We start from the raw sequence: 22044 nt of genomic DNA on the forward strand, positions 1-22044 counted from the left end.
GGATAAGAACCCCTTTCCCTCCCTTGTCCAAGTGTGTGCTCACCATTGCTCCATCTGTAAGGGTGCACCCTTCTAGAGAAGTCACTTGCTTTACTGAGAATTAAAAAGAAAATTTTATATTCAAGTGCTATTTCTTTTGCGGCACCAAAACTGTATTTATAACACCTCTGAGTCTTCAGAGAGATTAATTTGAGTAATAATGCCACCTCCTAAGTGGCATGGCTGGCCTTCCTCAATTAAACTCTTTCTCTATGGCAATGCCATGGTCTCCATGAATTAATTTTTTCCTGTGCAGCAGGCAGGAAGAACCTGTTGGATGATTACAAGGTCATCTTTCAGCATGACATGAGAAACTTTGTGGGACTACTCCCCGCTGACACTGGTAAAAATTATACATGTGTGTGTATATATATATATATACACACACACACACTATTTACATTCTCTGGAAATGGTTCTAAGGGTATACAGCAAATGACACAACTATTCAAGATATTCTGCCAAAATTCACTAAAAACAGTGAGAGTCTGTAATATTTGAACCAAGACCATTCTCTCCTTCCCTCATCAGCTCAGCAAGACAAAAACTTCACTCCAGAGTAGTGTAGCCAAGAACCCAAGGCTCTTCCTACCCCCAGTTCCTAGCTTGGAAGGCTAGCTTCCTGGAAAGGGGAGGATTTCAGCCTTACTGACCCTGCCTTCAGCTACCCGTGGATGAGGCTAAGTTCTTTGAAAGTTTAGCCAAGAGGGAGGTTTCCCTCCTCCTGCTAGCCTCCACTGGTCAGACGGAGGCTCTTGTTGGGGCACAGCACCTTTGAGACTACTGGGGTTCCTTGTTTCCATTTATAAAGCCATGGTTTCATGCTAGGAGAAGCAAGCAGAGGTTAACTGAGACTACTGTCTCCTCTTCTGCTTAAAGCTCAGCTCCTAAAGCAGGGATGTCACTTAGAGAGTAGTACATCACTGTTCCATACTGCCCGCTATCTGCTGCCCTTTGCCAGTTTCCAGAGCCTTGGCTCAGTGATTCTGCCTGAAGGTCGAAGTAGGCCTTAAAACAGGTAAGTCCTAGTTTCTTCGCAAAGCAAGTGGCTTCATTTGCAACAGAGTGTGAAGATGTTTAATCCTGAGGGCATTCTCAAGAAGGATAAAGTTCGTGGTGAAAGGTATTGGGAAAATAGTAGCTACTCATTGGAGATATAGATTAAACTGTGGATGAGGGGATTTTCCAGAAAAACGGGGAAAGAGACATCTAAGAAAAATCTTTCCTGAGGTCAGAGCAAATCTAAAACACTGACTTTAGTTTGATAGTGTTAGTATGCAGAACAATTTATGCCCTAGAATACTATTGAAAACAACAGAGCAATCAGACAGCAATTAAAGGCTCTTAACAGCTGGGCATGATTAGGGAAGTGATAGACAAAGAGAGCTCTGTTAGAGCCAGTTATCCCAAGGTAACCATAGGCCCATCCAAGGCTGCAGCCCCTGAAGGTTATCATAAGTTTAACAATACGAGAGGACAATAAATACCGCTAAAATAGCCTATCTAGTTACTAAATAAACAGACAATAAAATAACAATAATAAGCCCTAGAAAGGTAGAGGTGGTACTCAGAGTGGCTACAATATATAATCTAAAATGTCCAGTTTCCATCAAGATATTACAACATATGCAAAACAAAACCAAAAACAAAACAGCAAAGCATGATCAATATGCTGAAAAAATAGCAGGCAACTGAAAATACCTGTAAGATAAACCAGATGTTGAATTTAACAGACAAAACTTCAAAGAAGCCATTATAAATATGGTCAAAAAAAAAAAAAAAAACCCGAAATCACGATTTAAAGAGCAAAAGAAGGTACAATGTCAATGTTGTATCAAATAAAAAACAACAATAAAGAGAAATGATTTTTCAAAGTAGGAATTTTGGAAGGGAAAAATAAAATGAAAATGAAAATTCTCTTGAGGGGCTCAACAGTATATTTGAACGGCAGAAGAAAGAATGTGTAAACTTGAAGATAGATCAAAATTGATTACACAACTTGAAGAACAGAGGGAGAAAAGAAATAAGCTATCAAGCCATGAAAAGACATGGGGGAGACTTAACTCATATTGCTGAGTGAAAAAAGACAATCTGCCACGCGCGATGGCTCAAGCCTGTAATCCCAGCACTTTGGGAGGCCGAGACGGGCGGATCACGAGGTCAGGAGATCGAGACCATCCTGGCTAACACGGTGAAACCGCGTCTCTACTAAAAAAAAAAAATACAAAAAACTAGCCCGGGTGAGGTGGCAGGCGCCTGTAGTCCCAGTTACTCAGGAGGCTGAGGCAGGAGAATGGCGTAAACCCGGGAGGTGGAGCTTGCAGTGAGTTGAGATCCGGCCACTGCACTCCAGCCTGGGCGACAGAGCGAGATTCCGTCTAAAAAAAAAAAAAAAAAAGAAAGAAAAAAGACAATCTGAAAAAGGCTACATATTATGATTTCAACTATATGACATTTTGGGAAAGGCAAAACAATAATAGAGGCAGTAAAACGACCAGTAGTTGTCAGGGGTTTGGTGGAAGGTGGGATAGAGATAAACAGGTTAAGCCCAAGGGATTTTTAGGGTGGTAAAAATATTCTGTATGAAAATACAGTAATAGATATGTTTCATAATTAGTCAAATCGCATGGAACTGTATAACACAAAGTATAAACAGTTTTAAACTTGGAGTTCCTAGAACCTTAAGGTAAACTACTGATTATAGTTAATAATATTGTACGAATATTAGTTCATCAACAGTAACACATGTGCCATACCAGTGCAAACTGTTAATAATAGGGGAAATTGTGTGCTAGGGTAGAGGAATTGGGTGGAGTGGGTATATGAAAGTCTTCGTATTATATCCTTAACTATTCTGTGTCAGGCCTCTGAGCCCAAGCCAAGCCATCGCATCCCCTGTGACTTGCACGTATTTGTCCAGATGGCCCGAAGTAACCGAAGAATCACAAAAGAAGTGCAAATGCCCTGCCTCGCCTTAAGTGATGACATTCCACCACAAAAGAAGTGAAAATGGCCGGTCCTTGCCTTAAGCGATGATATTATCTTGTGAAATTCCTTTTCCTGGCTCATCCTGGCTCAAAAAGCTCCCCCACCGAGCACCTTGTGACCCCCACTCCTGCCCGCCAGAGAACAACCCCCCTTTGAGTGTAATTTTCCTTTACCTACCCAAATCCTATAAAATGGCCCCACCCTTATCTCCCTTTGCTGACTCTCTTTTCGGACTCAACCCACCTGCACCCAGGTGAAATAAACAGCCATGTTGCTCACACAAAGCCTGTTTGGTGGTCTCTTCACACGGACGCACATGATATTCTGTAAACCTAAAATTGTACTAAAAATAAAGTCTATTAATTATTCTTTTAAAAGGTGAACACAGCCTCAGAGAAATGTGTGATACTATTACGGGAACCAACATATCTGTAATGAGAGAACCAGAAGGAGAGAATAAATAGGAAGGAGGATAAAAATGATCGAATAAATGACTAAAAACTTCCAATATTTATTGAAAAACATTGATCTATATAGCCAAGAATCTCAAGTAGGATAGAAAGAGATCCACAAACAAGCACCTCATGGTAAAAATGCTAATAACCAAAGACAAGAAGATGGCTGAAAAAAGAAAATCTTGAAAGCAGCAAGAGAAAACTAACTTGTCTTTTAAATAGACCCCCAGTGCAATTAACTGCTGAATTTTCGTCAGAAACAATGGCGATCAGATGGCAATGGGAAAACATTCAAAGTGCTCAAAATGAAAACAATAGTTCATCAAGAATTCTATAATCAGCAGGGCTGTCTTTCAAAAACTGGAAGTTAACTGAAGAATTTTCATTAAAAAAAAACAGGGAAAATGTTGCTGGGAGGTCTGCCTTATAACAAATACGAAAGGAAGTTTTTCAGGCTGAAAGCAAGTGACATCATATGGTAATTCAAATTCACATGATGAAATAAAGAGCAATGGTGATGATAATTTTGTAATTATAAATACTATAAATGTGTATTTCTGTCCCTTATTCTATTAATTATTTTTAAAGTAATTGTATAAAAATATGTATATAATGAATTGTTTGACCTATGACATAAAAAAATAATGTATTTGCCACACACAGCACAAAGGAGGTGGGTGAAAGAAGTTACTGGTGGTAGCTTGAATCCAGAGGAAGAAACAGAGGTCCAGAAATGATAAATGAGGAGATTAATATAGCAATATCTATAAATATATACTTGCTCTCTTTTCTTCTTTTAGATTCTTTAAAAGGCATAAAATCATAAAGTTCTGTTTATAACAATTTATTGTGGGTTTGTAACATTTGTAAATGTTATAATAGCACAAAAACTATGTCACTGGAATTAAGTTAGTACAAATATGAAGCTGGTTTTGGTAAGTTTGGTGTTTATAATTAAAGTCTTGATACAACCACAAAAGGAATAACTCAAGAAATAAAGTAAAATAAATCACTAAAGAAATTAATATGCCACATAAGAATATATTCACTCCATACAAAAGAAAGCAATAAAGGGAAAATAGAGGAACCAAAAGAATGAGACATTTAGAAAACAAAAAGTCAAATGACAGTTGTAAATTCATCTACATCAATAATCACACATTACATGTAAATGGATTGAACAACCGCATAAAAAGACAGAAATAGATGGGATTTTTAAAAATATTCAATTATATGCTATTTACAGGAGGCACGTTCTAGACTCAAAAATACTACACTGGAAATCAAAGTTGGAAAAAGATGAATCATACACACAGCAACCATAAGAAAGCTGGAGTCACTGTGCTAATATCAAACAAATTTGGCTCTAAAACAAAAACAAATGTTACTGGAGATAAAAACGACAATTTAATAATGATAAAAAGGTCAATCCATCAGTAAGACATAACAATTATAAGCTTGTATACAATGAAAGACTACCAAAATACTAGAGGCAAGAACTGACAGAAAGGAAAGGAGAAACAGGGAGTTTATCATCACCGTTAACAACAACAAAACACTTGGAAACTTGAATATTCTACTGTATTCCAATGAATACAGTTCGGCCAAAGATCAACAAGGAAACAGGCCTGAACAACACTACAAACCAACTACACTTAACATACATTTATAGACCACACTTAACAACAGTAGACCACACATTTGTCTTGATTCTTCTGCATTCTCCAAAATAGACTTTATGCTGGGCCAAAAATAAACCTTGCTAAATTTAACAAAGTTCAGACAGTACAGTGTCTTCTCTGACCACAATGGAATGATACATGTTACAACATGGATGATGAATCTTGAAAACGTTATGCTAAGCAAAAATGCTAGTTGCAAAAGACTTTATGAAATATCCAGAAAGGGTATATCTACAGAGACAGGAAGTAAATTAGTAGTAGCTTAGGGCTCAGATGAGAGGCAGGCAGGGAAGAATAGGAGAGTGATACCTAAAGATTTCAGGCTTTCTTTTTGAGATCATAAAAATGTTTTAAAATTGTCAGTATAATTGCACGTATCTGTAAATATACTGAAATCATTGGATTATACACCTTAAATGGTTGAATTGTATTATACGTGATTATATCCCAATAAAACTGTTTAAAATATATTAGATAATTCCCAAATAGAACGTTATAATAACAAAATGTGCAATCCACAATGAAGAACTAAGACCTATGCATATGTGTGCATCAAATAATGTAGTACTTACATTTGAGAAGCTGAAACTATAATACCGAGAAATGGACATAAAAATTTTATAATCTAATATTTTTATTTATTTCTTTCATTCCATGACAGAATAAGTATAAAAAAATAAAAATTTATAAAACTTAAACGATATAATTGATTTCATGGGTTCATATGCATGTTTATATATACATACACATTGCTTCTTGCCTGAAAACCGAATATTAATTCTTCTAGATAAGCACCCCAGGAATACTCACAGAAGTTATCGAATATTAGACTTTAGAGAAAAATATAAGTAATATTTGAAATGTAAAACTAACAAAAATATGCTCTGATCACACTGCAAAAATCCCGAAATAAATAAATCCAGAGAGAGATTTTTAGCTGACTTTCAAGGAAAAGAGTAGAAAGCAAACACAGGTAAACTCTGGAAATGACAAGGAAGAGATAATTACAGGTACAGAAGAAACTTTAAATAATTACCTTAAGGTTGTACATCAAGGCCAGTTAAAGAAGTGAGGAGTATAACACTATGTGTGTTTTTTTTAAAAATCCTAGCGCTTTGTGAGGCCAAAGGGGGTGGATTGCCTGAGCTCAGGAGTTCGAGACCAGCCTGGGCAACATGGTAAAACCCGTCTCTGCTAAAATACAAAAAATTATCTGGGCATAGTGGGGTGTGCCTGTAGTCCCAGCTGCTTGGGAGGCTGAGGCAGCAGAATTGCTAGAATCCAGGAGGTGGAAGTTGCAGTGAGCCAAGATCATGCCATTGCACTCCAGCCTGGACAACAGAGTGAGACTCCATCTCTCTCTCTCTTTTTTTTTTTTTTTAAAAAAAGAGGTTTAATTGAATCACAGTTTTGCATGGCAGAGGAGGTCTCAGGAAATTTATAATCATGGTGGAAGGCACCTCTTCACAGAGTGGCAGGAGAGAGAAAGAGTGCCAGCAGGGGAAATGCCAGATGCTTATAAAACCATCAGATCTCATGAGAACTCACTCATTATCATGAGAACAGCATGGGGAAAATCACCCCTGTGACCGAATTACATCCACCTGGTCTCACCCTTGACACATGGGCATTATTACAATTCCATGTGAGATTTTGGTGGGAACACGGAGCCAAACTGTATCAACCTCAGAGGTGCTGTTGCCTTCTCAGTACATCATATCAGGAGACACACCATCATTAATGGTGATTTTGACTTTGATCACTCAGTTAAGATGGTGTCTGCCAAGTTTCTGCACTATAAAGCTACTTTTTTCCCATTCTGAGTTTAATATGCATCTTTTGGGGAAACGCTGTTTATTTTCAAATTTTTACTCAGTATTTTTAATGATAGTTCATGCTTCTGCCTAAAATAATTATTGCTCTGGTGATATTATAATTCCATTATTATTTCTATCTCATTTATTTTTATTTTTTTTATTATACTTTAAGTTCTAGGGTACATGTGCACAACATGCAGATTTGTTACATATGTATACATGTGCCATGTTGGTGTGCTGCACCCATTAACTCGTCATTTACATTAGTTATATCTCCTAATGTTATCCCTCCCCTCTCCTCCCTTTCCCCACCCCCCAACAGGCCCCAGTGTGTGATGTTCCCCTTCCTGTGTCCAAGTGTTCTCACTGTTCAATTCCCACCTGTGAGTGAGAACATATGGTGTTTGGTTTTCTGTTCTTGCGATAGTTTGCTGAGAATGATGATTTCCAGCATCATCCACGTCCCTACAAAGGACATGAACTCATCCTTTTCTATGGCTGCATAGTATTCTATGGTGTACATGTGCCACATTTTCTTAATCAAGTCTGTCACTGATGGACATTTGGGTTGGTTCCAAGTCTTTGCTACTGTGAATAGTGCTGCAATAAACATACTTATGGCTAGCCAGTTTTTCCAGCACCATTTATTAAATACAGAATCCTTTCTCCATTTCTTGTTTTTGTCAGGTTTGTCAAAGATCAGATGGTTGTAGATGTGTGGTGTTATTTCTGAGGGCTCTGTTCTCAGCCCCAAATCTCCTTAAGCTGATAAGCAACTTCAGCAAAGCCTCAGGATACAAAATCAATGTGCGGAAGTCACTAGCATTTTTATACACCAATAACAGGCAAACAGAGAGCCAAATCATGAGTGAACTCCCATTCACAATTGCTTCAAAGAGAATAAAATACCTAGGAATCCAACTTACAAGGGATGTGAAGGACCTCTTCAAGGAGAACTACAAACCACTGCTCAATGAAATGCAAGAGGACACAAATGGAAGAACATTCCATACTCATGGATAGGAAGAATCAATATCATGAAAATGGTCATACTGCCCAAGGTAATTTATAGATTCAGTGCCATTCCCGTTAAGTTACCAATGACTTTCTTCACAGAATTGGAAAAAAACTACTTTAAAGTTCATACGGAACCAAAAAAGAGCCCGCATTGGCAAGACAGTCCTAAGCCAAAAGAACAAAGCTGGAGGCATCACGCCACCTGACTTCAGTCTATACTACAAGGCTACAGTAACCAAAACAGCTTGGTACTGGTACCAAAACAGACACATAGACCAATGGAACAGAACAGAGATTCCATCTCTTAAAAAAAAAAGGAAAAGAAAAAAAACTCTATATTAATCAGTTGGTTTTTTCTTTCCCCTTCAATATTCTCTATTATTTTGTAAGACTGTCAAATTCACAAAATCATAAAGAGCCACATGTGAACCTATCTAGGAAGATTGCTTATGTCTGGCAATCCTGAACATGAGGTGAATACCATGTCTGATGGAACTTTGTGTTTCCTTGGCTGGATTGATGAGCAGAAATGTCTACATGTTCACTGGAGAGAACATGCATGGTGAATTAAAAAATACAAAGGTTGACTGTACTAGACCTGGGCCTGACAGTCTACAGATATATTCCTTATCTCTCCTGTAAACCTTTTTTTGTTGTTCTGCCTAGAATTAGAGGTGAGGCGAGGCTGATTCCTGCAGATTCTATACCTCAGGATGGGTCAGCCAGCCCCCTCCGATGGGATTTCACCTATGGTGGCACTGGTGGTGGTTAGAAAGGTGCAGGAAGGGTCCTTCTGTCATCCTTCTTCCTCTTGAGCGGATGATATCTTAGTAGCCCTGTCTCCCTGTGTGGCTCCAGCTCTTCTATGCCATGATGGTTCCAACCTGTACGGGAACACCTATCCCTTGGGTTCCAGTAACACTGCCTCTTCCCTCTCTCACATCAGCCTAGGGTGGTAGCGGCTTCCTGCTGCAGCTAATCTCAGATTGTTACATATTCCCATGTGTCTTCCCAGTACTTCCATGACCTCTGTAATCAGCACACTCTGCCTCACCCCCAAGCACCATTACTAAAACCCTCAAGTGGGTTTTACCCACCCTTTTGATTATCAGTACATCAAGAAATAAATTCTGCAGTTACACGTATGCATGTGTGAAGTGACATATGTCTAAGTTTATTATTTGCTTTAATGTTTACAATAGTGAAAAATGAGAATAAGGCACTATTAATAATGGTATACCCATAAATGGAATATTGTATAGGCATTAAAAAGAATGAGGCAGAATTTTATGCTTTAAAAAATTTTAGTTGACAGGTAATAATTGTACATATTTATGGGATACGAAGTGATATTTCAATACCTATATATGATGTGTAATGATCAAATCAGGGTAATTGGCATATCGATCACCTCAAACACTTATCATTTCTTTGTGCTTTGAACATTCAAAATCCTGTCTTCTAGCTTTTGAAAATATACATAAAATTATGGTTAACCATATTCACTTTACAGTGCTGCAGAACACCAGAACTCATTCCTCCTATCTAGCTGTAAGTTTGTACCCATTAAGTAACCTCTCCACACTCTTCCCTCCCACCTACCCTTCCAAGCCTCTGTAACCCACATTCAATGAGCTCAATTTTTTTTTTTCAGCTCTCACATATGAATGAGAACATGTGGTATTTATCTTTCTGTGTCTGACTTATTTTGCTTAATGTAATATCTTTCAGGCTTATTTACATTACGAGTGACAGGATTTCATTCTGTTTTTATGACTGAATTGTGTTCCATTGTGTATATATACCACACTGTTTTTATCCATTCATCTATTGATGCACATGTAGGTTAATTACATATCTAAGCTACTGTGAATAGTGTGCAATAAACATGGGAGTGCAGGAATCCCTTTGATGTACTGATTTCCTTTCCTTTGGATAGATACCCACTAGTGGGATTGCTGGATCATATAGCAGCACTATTGTGAGTTTTTTGAAATACTGTCACTCTGTTTTCCATAATGGCTATACCCATTTACAGTCCCATCAACAGTGTATAAAAGTTCTTTTTTTCTGCATCCATGTCAGCAAATGTTATTTGTTGTCTCTTTGATAGTGGCCATTCTAATTGGGGTGAGATGATATATTTTTGTGGTTTTGATTTGCACCATTTCCCTGATGAATAGTGGTGTTGAACACTTTTTTTTTTTTTTTTTTGAGACAGAATCTTGCTCTGTCACCCAGGCTGGAGTACAGTGGTGTGATCATGGCTCACTGCAGCCTTGACCTTCCAGGCTCAAGCAATCCTCCCACTTTAGCCTTCTGAGTAGCTGGAACTACAGCAGTACACCACCACACCCGGCTAATTTTTGTATTTTTTGTAGAGATGAGATTTTGCCATGTTGCCCAGTCAGATTCCTTGGCTGAAACAATGCACCTGCCTTGGCTTCCCATGGTTTTGGGATTGTAAGCATGAACCACCACAACTGGCCCATGTTGAGCACTTAAAAAGTACATTCAATATATCAAAGCTATAATATACTTATATTAATCTTTGTTGGTCATTTGTGTGTTTTCTTTTGAGAAATGTCTGTTCAGATCCTTTGCCCACTCTTAAATCTGATTTTTAAAAAAATTTTTACTGTTATATTGAGTTCCTTTTATACTCCAGGTATTAGTCCTTTGTTGAACAAATATCTTGCAAATATTTTCTCCTGTTAAACAGATTATCTCTTGTCTCTTCACTCCGTTGTTGCTTTTGCTATACTGAAACTTTTTAGTTTGATATAGTCTAATTTAGCTGTTTTTGTTATGTTGCCTGTGTTTTTGAAATCTTAGCAATAAAATCTTTGCCAAGACCAATGTCCTAAAACATTTCCCTATGTTTTCTTCCAGTCTAGTAGTTTTATCGTTTCAGATCTTATGCTTAAGTCTTTAATCTATTTTGAGTTAATTTTTGTGTATGGTAAGAGATGGGGATGTAGTTTCATTTTTCCGCACATGGATATCTATTTTCCCAGCACCGTTTATTTAAGAGGATGTTCTTTCCCCAATGTAGGTTCATGGCACCTTTGTAAAATATTAGTTGGCTGTAAATATATGGAGTTGTTTCTGGTTTCTCTATATTGTTCCATTGGTTTACGTGTCTCTTTTTATACTAATACTATGCTGTTTTGGCTACTGCAGCTTTTTCTATTTTTTTGAAGAATGTCATTGGTATCCTTTAGATTCTTTGGGTAGTATTGTCATTTTAACAATATTAATTCTTCAAATCCATGAACAAAGGTGCCTTTCCATTTGTTTGTGTCCTCTTCAATTTATTTCATCAATGTTTCGTAGTTTTAATTGTTGAGGCCTTTTACCTACTTGGTTAAATTTATTCCTAGGTATTTTATTTTTTGTAGCTATTGTAAATGGGATTGCTTTCATTGGGTTGCCAATGGAAAGGAAATCATTGCCTGTAGCTGAATAATAAAGTAGCTGAAAAAGAAATAAAGACAATGATTTCCTTTTCAGCTACTTTATTATTGGTGTATAGAAATACTACTGATTTTTGTATGTTGATTTTGTGTACTGCAACTTTACTGCATTCATTGTTCCTTTTCCAGAGAATTTTGGTTTTTAGGTTTTTCTAGGTAGAAGATCATGTCATCTGCAAAGGAACACTCTGACTTTCTCTTTTCCGATTTGGATGCCCTTTATTTTTTTCTCTTGCCTGATTGCTCTGGCTAGGACTTCCAGTCCTATGTCAAATAAGAGTGGTGAAAATGGGCATCATTTTCTTGCTCCAGTTCTTAGAAGAAAGGCTTTCAGCTTTTCCCCATTCAGTAAGGTGTTAGCTGTGGATTTGTTGAATATAGTCTTTAGTGTGTTGATGTGTATTCCTTCTAAATTTTTTAGCATTCTTATCATAAGGGAGTATTCAATTTTATTAAATGATTTTTCTGTGTCTATTGAAGTGATTGTTTGCTTTTTGTTCTTCATTCTGTTGATGTGATGTATCCTGTTGATCAATTTGCATATGTAGAACCATTCTTTCACCCCTGGAATGAATCCCATTTGAATATGGTGTATCATCTTTCTGATGTGCTGTTGAATTTGATTTGGTAGTATTTTCTCAAGGATTTTTGCATGTATGTTCATCTGGGATATTGGCCTATAGTTTTGTTGCTGTTTGTTGTGTCCTTGTCTGGTTTTGGTATCAGGGTAAAGAATTTTATGATTTGGAGTGAAAAAAATCTCCAAGATTTATTGTTGAAGGACAAAAATGAGGTGTAGACCATGTATATATATCTCAAAATGATCCACTTGAAATGGAAGAATAATGAAGTGATACAATTTTTACATTTTTTTAAATTAAAAAAATTATTTTATTTTTGAGACGGGGTTTTGCTCTGTCACCCAGGCTGGAGTGCAGTGCTGCAACCACGGCTCAACTCAGCTTAATCTTCTAGGCTCGCTGAAGTGATCCTCCTGCCTCAGCCTCTCAAGTAGCTTGGACCACAGGTGTGCAACACCATGCCTGGCTATTATTCTTATTTTTTGTAGAGATTAGGGTCTCACTATGTTGCCCAGGCTGGTGTCAAACACCTGTGCTCAAGTGATCCTCCCACCTCAGCTTCCCAAAGTGCTAGGTTTACAAGAATAAGCCACCACGCTTGGCCCATATAGTCATTAAGGATGATAAGGAGACTTTTTGATATTGCCTACTTATGCTAACATTACAAAATTTTGTGGTCTTTAAATAAAAATGATTATTAGTATTAAACATGAAAATGTATATAAGGTGCCTAGCATAGTTAAATCAACAACAAAGAGCCAGAGCTGCCAAAGTGGGCTCACTGGATTTGAAAGTTTCCTCTACTCTTTAAGACTACATGACCCTGATTAATATCCTTAATCTTTCTAAGTGACAGCTTACACACTTATAACATGGGGATAATAATAGTACCTGCCTTATAGGGTGGGAGTATAGTGAGATGACCCTTGAATAATGCTTAGCATAGAGCACAGCCTATAATGAGTCTTTTTAATCACTTTGGACTATCTTATTTTCACATTAATCTTAAAATTAAAGGAGGAGATTGCTTTATCCAAAGCTAGGATGAGTGTGTGAAGCAGCATGGTGGAGCCATCTAGGGGAAAAGCAAAGAAAAAGATTTCTCCCTGTCTATCCCCACTCTGTACCTAACTCACAGATGAAGGAATTTGGTCCCTAAAGGGAGGAGCCCCCACCTCCACCCATGTAGCTATTACCTGGGAGCTGTTTTCTAGCAGAGCCCTTTCATGTCACCCCCACCCTCATGAAGGGGTTAAGATGTTTACAATAGTGATTTGTGGCACTAAATCGAAGTGCACCAAAGTAATAAACATGAGGATGAAAGCAGGTGGGGCTTGAGGGATGGAGGATGGTGATTATATTTGAATTCTGAATTGAGCAGTTAGAAAAAATAGACTCTAGCAGCACCTTTTGACACATATATTTACAGTGGGCCAGATATGCATGTCTTCCAGCAAAGAAGAGGAAGAAGAAGGAGGAGGACGAGGAGGAAGAGGAGGAAGAGGAGGAGGAGGAGGGACAAATTAAGATTTTTTATCAAAGAAACTCCATATTTTTTATTGTAGTGGGAACAACAGATTGTTCCCCAGGTGAAAGATCTGCACTGATAAGCATTAAAAAGCACCAGAACGTTATGTCTTCAGCCTCTGTAGGAATATCTTTCCCACCACGCTGATGGGAACTAAGGAAGTGTGCACCCTCTTTCTGGGCAGTAGAAGAACTTCATGGACAAGTTCACATTCAGGGATGACTAGTCAGGAAAAAAAGAGGCTATAAAAAAGATGGAGTAAATAAAAGATTAGATGTATCATCTCTAAGATATGGAGCAAGCCCGTATACTTAAAAAATACTCTAAAGTCTAGAAAATAAACATAAAGATGAAAAGTATCATCTTTACACCTTTAATGACATTCAGGAAATCATACATTCTAAAAAATAAAACTCAAATATAAGGTAAGATGAGTCCAAGTAGAAAGAAAATAGATTAAAGGAAGACAGAAAATGTAAAAGACGAGAATATGGTAAGAACTTAGAGAAATCTATAAAGGATAATTAAAATCAGCCTTAGTCAATAAATAGAGATAAGAGATAATAAAAGGCATTAATGGATAGATAGATGGATGGATGGATGTTGAGGATGAATGAAATACATGGGGGCTCATTATGCAATTCTATCCAGTTTTAAAAAGTTCAAAATACTCCATGTCAATAAGTCATAAAATAATCCTTCTTAAAAATAATAAGACTTTGCAGAAAAGCAAGTCTTTAAATAGAAAAACCCCAAGAATGCAGAGGTAAAGTTCTAGGACATAAAAAGACGAGTAGAGAAATGAAAGAGATAGAGAAGAAAAAGAAAGCAAACAACCAAACAATTTATTATCTATAATGTAAAAAATCAGATTAAATAATGAAAAAAACTCACCCCTGTAATTCCAGCGCTTTGGGAGGCCGAGGCAGGCGGATCACCTGAGGTCAGGAGCTGGAGACCAGCCTGGCTGACATGGTGAAATCCCATCTCTACTAAAAATACAAAAATTAGCCAGGTGTGATGGCAGGCGCCTGTAATCCCAGCTGCTGGGGAGGCTGAGGCAGGAGAATCACTTGAACCTGGGAGGCAGAGGTTGCAGTGAGCCGACATTGTGCCATTGCACTTCAGGTTGGGTGACAAGAGGAAAGCTATGTCTCAAAAAAATAAAATAATAATAATAATAATGACAAAATAAAAAAGTTATTTGCTTTTTAAAGCCAGAGGAGAAATTAAATCATTATTTCTAAGGAGGTTATAATAAATGAGATCAAATTAAAGAAAAATATATAAGAAATATATATATTTGGTGGCATTTTTCATTTCAAGGAGAGAGAAACAAACTTTTACAAGAATCAAAGAGGAAATAAAAATAAAATAGTGAGTAAAAAAGAAAATTCCTCATATGACTTATCTACAGCTTTTAAAAATCAGAAACTAATGGTGCATTATTTACACTGGCTTATGGAGAAAAGACTAATGCAAGACTCAGGTAGCCAGTTACATCAATAAGGTTTCTTAGTGGCAGACAAAAGAATCTTCTCTAGGTAGTTTTAGCAGACAAGCCTTTGCTAAAAGATCCTTGCTCATCTACAGAATTTCTGGGAGGACCATCATACACTCAAGAACCACGCAGTCAGAGAAAACAACTAACCACACCCACCCACTCTTTGGCAGCTATACAGTAGAAAGAGAACCCCAGTGTCTCTGATCCATCTGTTCCAGATCTGAGTCCTCCTGTGACACACAGACATAGCTCAGAGGTATTGTGGGTTCAGTCCCAGGTCACTGCAATAAAGTGTATATTCCAGCAAAATGAGTCATACAGATTTTTTCAGTTTTACATTTATCACTGTAAAACCATTAACAATTTTACAACTAGTCTTGTACATAGCTGTTATATGTAGGACCATCTGTCTTTAAGTAGGGATACGTTACTCTAAAAAAAATAAGAATCTTAGATAGTTTTTCCTTCAAGTCAAGTATCTGTAGTTTGAATATACCTCTTGTTTTTTTCTAAAAAAAAAAAAAAAAACAAAAAAAACTTGGAGTCAATCCTCTGAAACTCTGCCACAGCTTTAACAACTAACTTATGTAATATTCTAAATGTTTTGTTGTCATTTAATAATGTTCACTGCATCTTCTGCAGTAGATTCCATCTTAAGAAACCAGTTTCTTTGGTCATTCATAAGAAGCAACTCCTCAACGATTAAAGTTTTATCAAGAGATTGCAGCAATTCTGTCACATCTTTAGCTTTCACTTTTAATTCTAGTTCTCTTGCTATTTCCACTACATCTGCACTGACTTCTTCCAATAAAGTCTCAAAGTCATCCATGAGGGTTGGAATCAACTTCTTCCAAATTCCTGTTCATGTTGATATTTTTACCTCCTCCTATGAATTATGGATGTTTTTAATGGCATCTAGCATTATGAATCTTTTCCAGAATGTTTTCAACTCACTTTACCCAGATCCATTAGAGGAATCACTATCCATAGCAGATAAAGCCTTACAAAACATATTTCTTAACAAGACTGGAAGATCAAAATTACTCTTTGAATCATGAGTTGCCAAATAGATATTGTGTTAGCAGTTATGAAAAAAATATTAATCTCCTGGTACATTTCCATCAGAGGTCTTGGGTTACCAGTTATATTGTCAATGAGCAGTAATGTTTTAAAAAGGATCTTCTTTTCTGAGCAATAGGTCTCAATAGTTGGCTTAGAAGATTCAGTAAACCATGCTGTAAACAGATGTGCTATCATCCAGGCTCTGTGGTCCATTTCTAGAGCACAGGCAGAGTAGATTTAGCATAATTCTTAAGAGTTCTAGGATTTTTGGAATGATAAATAAGCATTGGCTTCAACTTAAACTCACCAGCTGCATTAGTCCCTCACAAGAGTGTCAGCCTGTTCTTTGAATCTTTGAAGCCAGGAATTGACTTCTCCTTATGAAAGTCCTAGATGGCATTGTTTTCCAATAGACAGCTGCTTTGTGTACAATGAAAATCTTTTGTTTAGAGAGCCACGTTCATCAATGAGCTTACCTAGATCTGGATAACTTGTATGGAGACAGCTCCTTTCCTCAAACCTCATGAAACAACCTCTGCCAGCTTCAACCTTTCTTCTGCAGCTTCCTTATCTTTTTCAGCCTTCATGGAATTGAAAAGAATTAGAACACTGCTCTGGATTAGGGTTTGACTTAAGGAAACATTGAGGCTCGTTTCATTTTCCATCCAGACCGCTCAAACTTTCTCCATACCAGCAAGAAGATTGTTTTATTTTCTTATCATTTGTTCTCTGGAATAGCATTTTTAATTTACTTCAAAAACTTTTTCTTTGCATTCACAACTTCACTGTCTGGCACAAGGAGACTAACTTTTGGCCTGTCTCAGCCTTTAACATGCCTTCCTTATTAAGCTTAATCATTTTTCGTTTTTGATTTAAAGTAAGAGATGTGTGACTCTTCCTTTGACTTGAAGACTTAAAGGCCATTTTAGGGTTATTAATTTACCTAAATTCCATATTGTTGTGTCTCAAGGAATAGAGATGCCTGAGGAGAGGGAGAGAGATGGGAGGACCATCGGTTGATAGGGCAGTCAGAATACACACAACATTTATCGATTAATTTCCCCATCTTACATGGGCACAGTTTGCGTCACCCCCCAAAAAATTACAACAGCAACATCACAGATCACCACAACAGATATAATAATAATGAAAAAGTATGAAATATTGAGAGAATTACCAGAATGTGATACAGAAACACAAAACGAGCACATGGCACTGGAAACACTGGTGTGGACGGAGATGGCCGGGAGTGGTGACTCGTGCCTGTAATCCCAGCACTTTGGGAGGCCGAGGTGGGTGGATCACTTGAGGTCAGGAGTTTGATACCAGCCTGGCCAACATGGTGAAATGTCTCTACTAAAAATACAAAAATTAGCCAGGAGTGGTGGCACATGCCTATAATCCCAGTTACTGAGGTGCCTGAGGCAGGAGAATTGCTTGAACCTGGGAGGCAGAGGTTGCAGTGAGCCAAGATTGCTCCATTGCACTCCAGCCTGGTCAGAGAAGCAAGACTTTATCTCAAAAAGAAAAAAAAAAGAAAACTCTGGCATGGACAGACTTGCTCAATACAGGGTTGCCACAAACTTTCAATTTGTAAAAAACACAATATTTGTGGAGTGCAGTAAAGTGAACCATAATAAAACAAGACATGCCCATGCTTTGCCCCTCCCTGCTTTATTGAGGTAGGATTGACAAATAAAAAATTACATGTATCTAAAGTATACAACATGACGTTTTGATGGAAGTACATATTACCTCTTGTAATGATTCCCACAATCAAACTAATATATCCATCATTTTATGTAGTTTCCAAGTATGTGTGTGTGGTGAGAATACTTGCAAGTTACTCTCTTAGAAAATTTTAAGTTTATTATACTTTATTATTAACGATAGTTACCATTTGCCATACATTACTGCTAACTTTATTTACCATGCTGTACTCACCACATTTTACATATTTAGATTCCATATATAGGTGATTATATTAGTCCGTTCTCACGCTGCTAATAAAGTCACACCACAGACTGGGTAATTTATAAAGGAAAAAGGTTTAATAGACTCACAGCTCCACATGACTGTAGAGGCCTCACAATCGTGGCGGAAGGTGAAGGAGGAGCAAAGGCATGTCTTACATGGAGGCAGGCAAGAAAGCACGTGCAGGGGAATTGCCCTTTGTAAAACCATCAGATCTCGTGAGACTTATTCACTATCATAAGAACAGCACAGGAAAAACCCACCCCATGATTCAATTACCTTCCAACCAGGTCCCTCCCATGACACGTGAGGATTGGGGAGCTACAATTCAAGATGAGATTTGTATGGGGACATAGCCAAACCATATCAGTTGTATCATCTAATATTTGTCTTTCTGTGTCTGCTGTATTTGGGATATACTTGCCAGAAATTCTTCTGTCTCCCATGTGTCCATGGACTTATGGTTTCATTTTCACTTCTTCATATCTCAGGGTATTTCTGGTTGACAGGGAGACCACATGCAAAACCCTAGATGCAAAGAAGTCTGGGAAATGCAGTATTCAGCTTTCTAGCCACATAGCAGTGCTATTTAAAATGTGTTTCATGGACTGGCAACAGGTCTCAATTGTTAGTTGTCAAAGAAATGGTACATACAGTAATTAAAAGTAGCTCTTTAGAAATCTTTTATCTATTTAACAGAGTAGTAGAGTCTGTTGAATATAATAATTTTTAAATGAGGCTTATTTTTGTGTTTTAAATTTTATTATTTTTTAGTACTTATCGTATTTTACAAAAGTATTGATCTGTGGCAGATTGAAAAGAAACTGTTATGCACCATGGATAATTTGAGAAAAATTGTTGTATAAAATACCTGTCAGCAAGCTAGAAGGAGGTTGAAATGAATGCCAAAACCTCCAATGCATATTAGATAAGAGAAAGACATTCTCCTCTATGCAAGGATGTAGAGCCTATATATCATGATACCCTTTCTGGAAAAATGAAAACACTAGAGAATTGAAAAAAATAAAAACATCTCTAGACTGGGAAAGTAATGGCATAAGAGATCTAATGATGAATATTTAAACCAGTTAAACATAGAATTGTAAGTATTATTGAAAAAATAGAATACACATTTAAAAATCTCCTTTCCTTTGTAAATGGCTAGAGTGGCTGACCTCCAAGATGGCTCCCCAAAACCCCACCTCTTAGTCTTTATGGCCTCCTGTGGTTTTCTTCCATATCAAATAAGGCTGATTTCTATAACCAAAAGGATATCCAGAAAATCATTGCATGTGAATTCCAAAGCAAGGTTATAGAGTTCATTGTAGCTTCCATCTGGCTCCTTTGGATCCGTGGCTCTGCAGGGAGCCAGCTACCATATTGTGAGGACACTCATGCAGACCCATGAAGAGGCCCGGGTGGTGAGGAACTAAGACTTCTGGCCAAAAACTAGCACCATGTTGCCAGTCAAGTGAGTGCACATCGTGGAAACAGGTCCTCTAGCCTCGTCCAGCCCTCAGGTGACTGTAGCCCTGATGGCACCTGGACTGCAACCTCATGAATGACTCCATGCCAGAACTGACCGGCTAAGCCTCCCAAATACCTGGCTCACAGAAAATATGAAATAGTAAAAGTTTTTTGTTTTAAGTTTTGAGGGTTATTTTTTGAACAGCAATGTATTAAGCCATTCCCACATTGCTATAAAGAACTATCTGAGACTGGGTAGTTTATACAGAAAAGAGGTTTAATTGATTCACAGTTCCACAGGCTATACAAGAGGCAATGCTGAGAAGGCCTCAGAAATTTACAGTCAAGGTGGAAGGGGAAGGGGAAGCAAGCCCTTCTTCATAAGGCAGCAGGAGAGAGAGTTAAGAGGGATGTGCTATCCCCTTTAAACAACCAGACCTCATGAGAACCCATTCACTGTCATGAGAACAGCAAGTGGGGGGAAGTCTGCCCCCATGATTCAATCACCTCCCACCAGGCCCCTCCTCCAACATGTGGGGATTACACTTCGACATGAGATTTGAGTGGGAAAGCAAAGCCAAAGCATATCAAGCAATACTAAAATATTTTCTGAGGTAATTGGTTACACAGTAATTGATAACTAATACAATGATAATAGTTTTATTATAAAATAATATGTATTATTATAAATAATTAATAAAAATATATTTTGTTGAATAATATAGTTAAATGAATATACCCCCAACATCATGGTAATTTTGCATTTTAGCTGTATGCGTTTTAATTTAATAAAACTATGCTGATAACTCTTAGTCTCCTTGGTTCCTCCATTGTGAAAAAGGATATAGTTCTAATAAAGACAGCAGGTAAAGGAGATTTTCCTTTAATAAACTTTTTCAATAGGAAAATTCCCTATCACAGGATATTAAAAGAATTGTCATGTTCTGATTTTCTCTTTTATCGTAAATATTTGAACATGCTTAGAAGGTGCAAAAAAAAATTTTTTTTTTGTTTTACTTTTAACTGTCAGTTTTGAAAGGCATATAAGATCGTTTATTGTCACTAGAGGATTAAAATGACCATTTTATATCCAAGAGACAAAAGAAATTATCCCACATTCTGCTGCCCTATGTAGAAGACTGTGAGAGTAAGAATTATCCAGTAACTGCAGCCAATGAGAGACTTCTGTCTTGACTGGCTCTGGAGGATATGCCTTTGTGCTTTGCATAGCAGAGCTGGAGAAAATGGGCTTACCCCTTGTAATGCCACACAGCCGAGGTGCTGGAACATTCATAAATGACTTAGGGAAAATGGAGCTAAGGAGATGCCAGACTTACCATGGTTAAGACTTGTGTAAATTAGGTGTTTTTCATCTAAACATACTTAAACTTTTTGAGGTTTTATTGACTTCACCCTGCATAGTACTGCTTCTTCTACCCTTAATCTGATTTCCTACCATATAAAAACTGATGTTAATACTTCAGCAAGGAGTGCCAGAGAGTAAAATCTCACATGCCCTTGCATTATGCCAAATACGTTTTCCATTTAGAAAATACCTCTTATGTGTAAGAATAAAATCAGAAGGCATGTGGAGATTAGACGCTGTTAGTAAATTAATTTTCCTGTTGTTGTTAAAAGAAGCATATCATTTTCCATTTCTACTTTTAAAAATCTTGTCTATTTTAATATTCAATTTATTTGCTTTCATTAATTTTAAGCTTTTGTTGGTTATAAACACTACTATAAGGAAGAGAGTAGCATAGAAATCACAGATAGTATGTAAAGGGTAGTAAATGAAAAACAGAGACCATTAGCAGCCTGATGTTTAAGTGACAGGGACTAAAGTTAATGTTAAGTTAATGTTAATGTTAATGTTAAGTGACAAGGATTAAAATAGTTTCATTTTAATCATTTGGAAAGTATTTGAGCATTATTATTATAAAGTAACATGTCAGGAAAACAATTTTAAGCCAAATGCTATTTTCCTCCTACATTAAAGAAAAGCAGCATTTCCAGAATTTCGTGTTAAAAAAAAATCCTACACTGTCATACCGGCTCTGTGATCACATTTCTGGATTCCATTCAGCTTTTATTTTGAAATAAGAAATGATTTGGGATTGGTGGGTATATTAGGCCATTATTGGATTGCTATAAATACCTGAAATTGGGTAATTTTTAAAGAAAGAGGCTTAATTGGCTCATGGTTCTGTAGGCTTTATAGGAAACATGGTGCTGGGATCTGCTCAGCTTCTGGGGGGCCTCAGGAAACTTAAAATCATGGTAGAAGGGGAAGAGGGAACAGGCATGTCACACGGCAAAAGCAGGAGCAAGCGAGAGAGACAGAGTTAGGGGAAGGTGCCACAGGTTTTTTGTTTGTTTTCTTTTGTTGTTGTTGTTTTGAGATGGAGTCTTGCTCTGTCACCCAGGCTGGAGTGCCGTGGCACAATCTCAGCT

The sequence above is a fragment of the Mandrillus leucophaeus genome, unplaced genomic scaffold, assembly GCF_000951045.1.
Source record: "Mandrillus leucophaeus isolate KB7577 unplaced genomic scaffold, Mleu.le_1.0 Scaffold116, whole genome shotgun sequence".
In the NCBI taxonomy this organism is placed as follows: Eukaryota; Metazoa; Chordata; class Mammalia; order Primates; family Cercopithecidae; genus Mandrillus; species Mandrillus leucophaeus.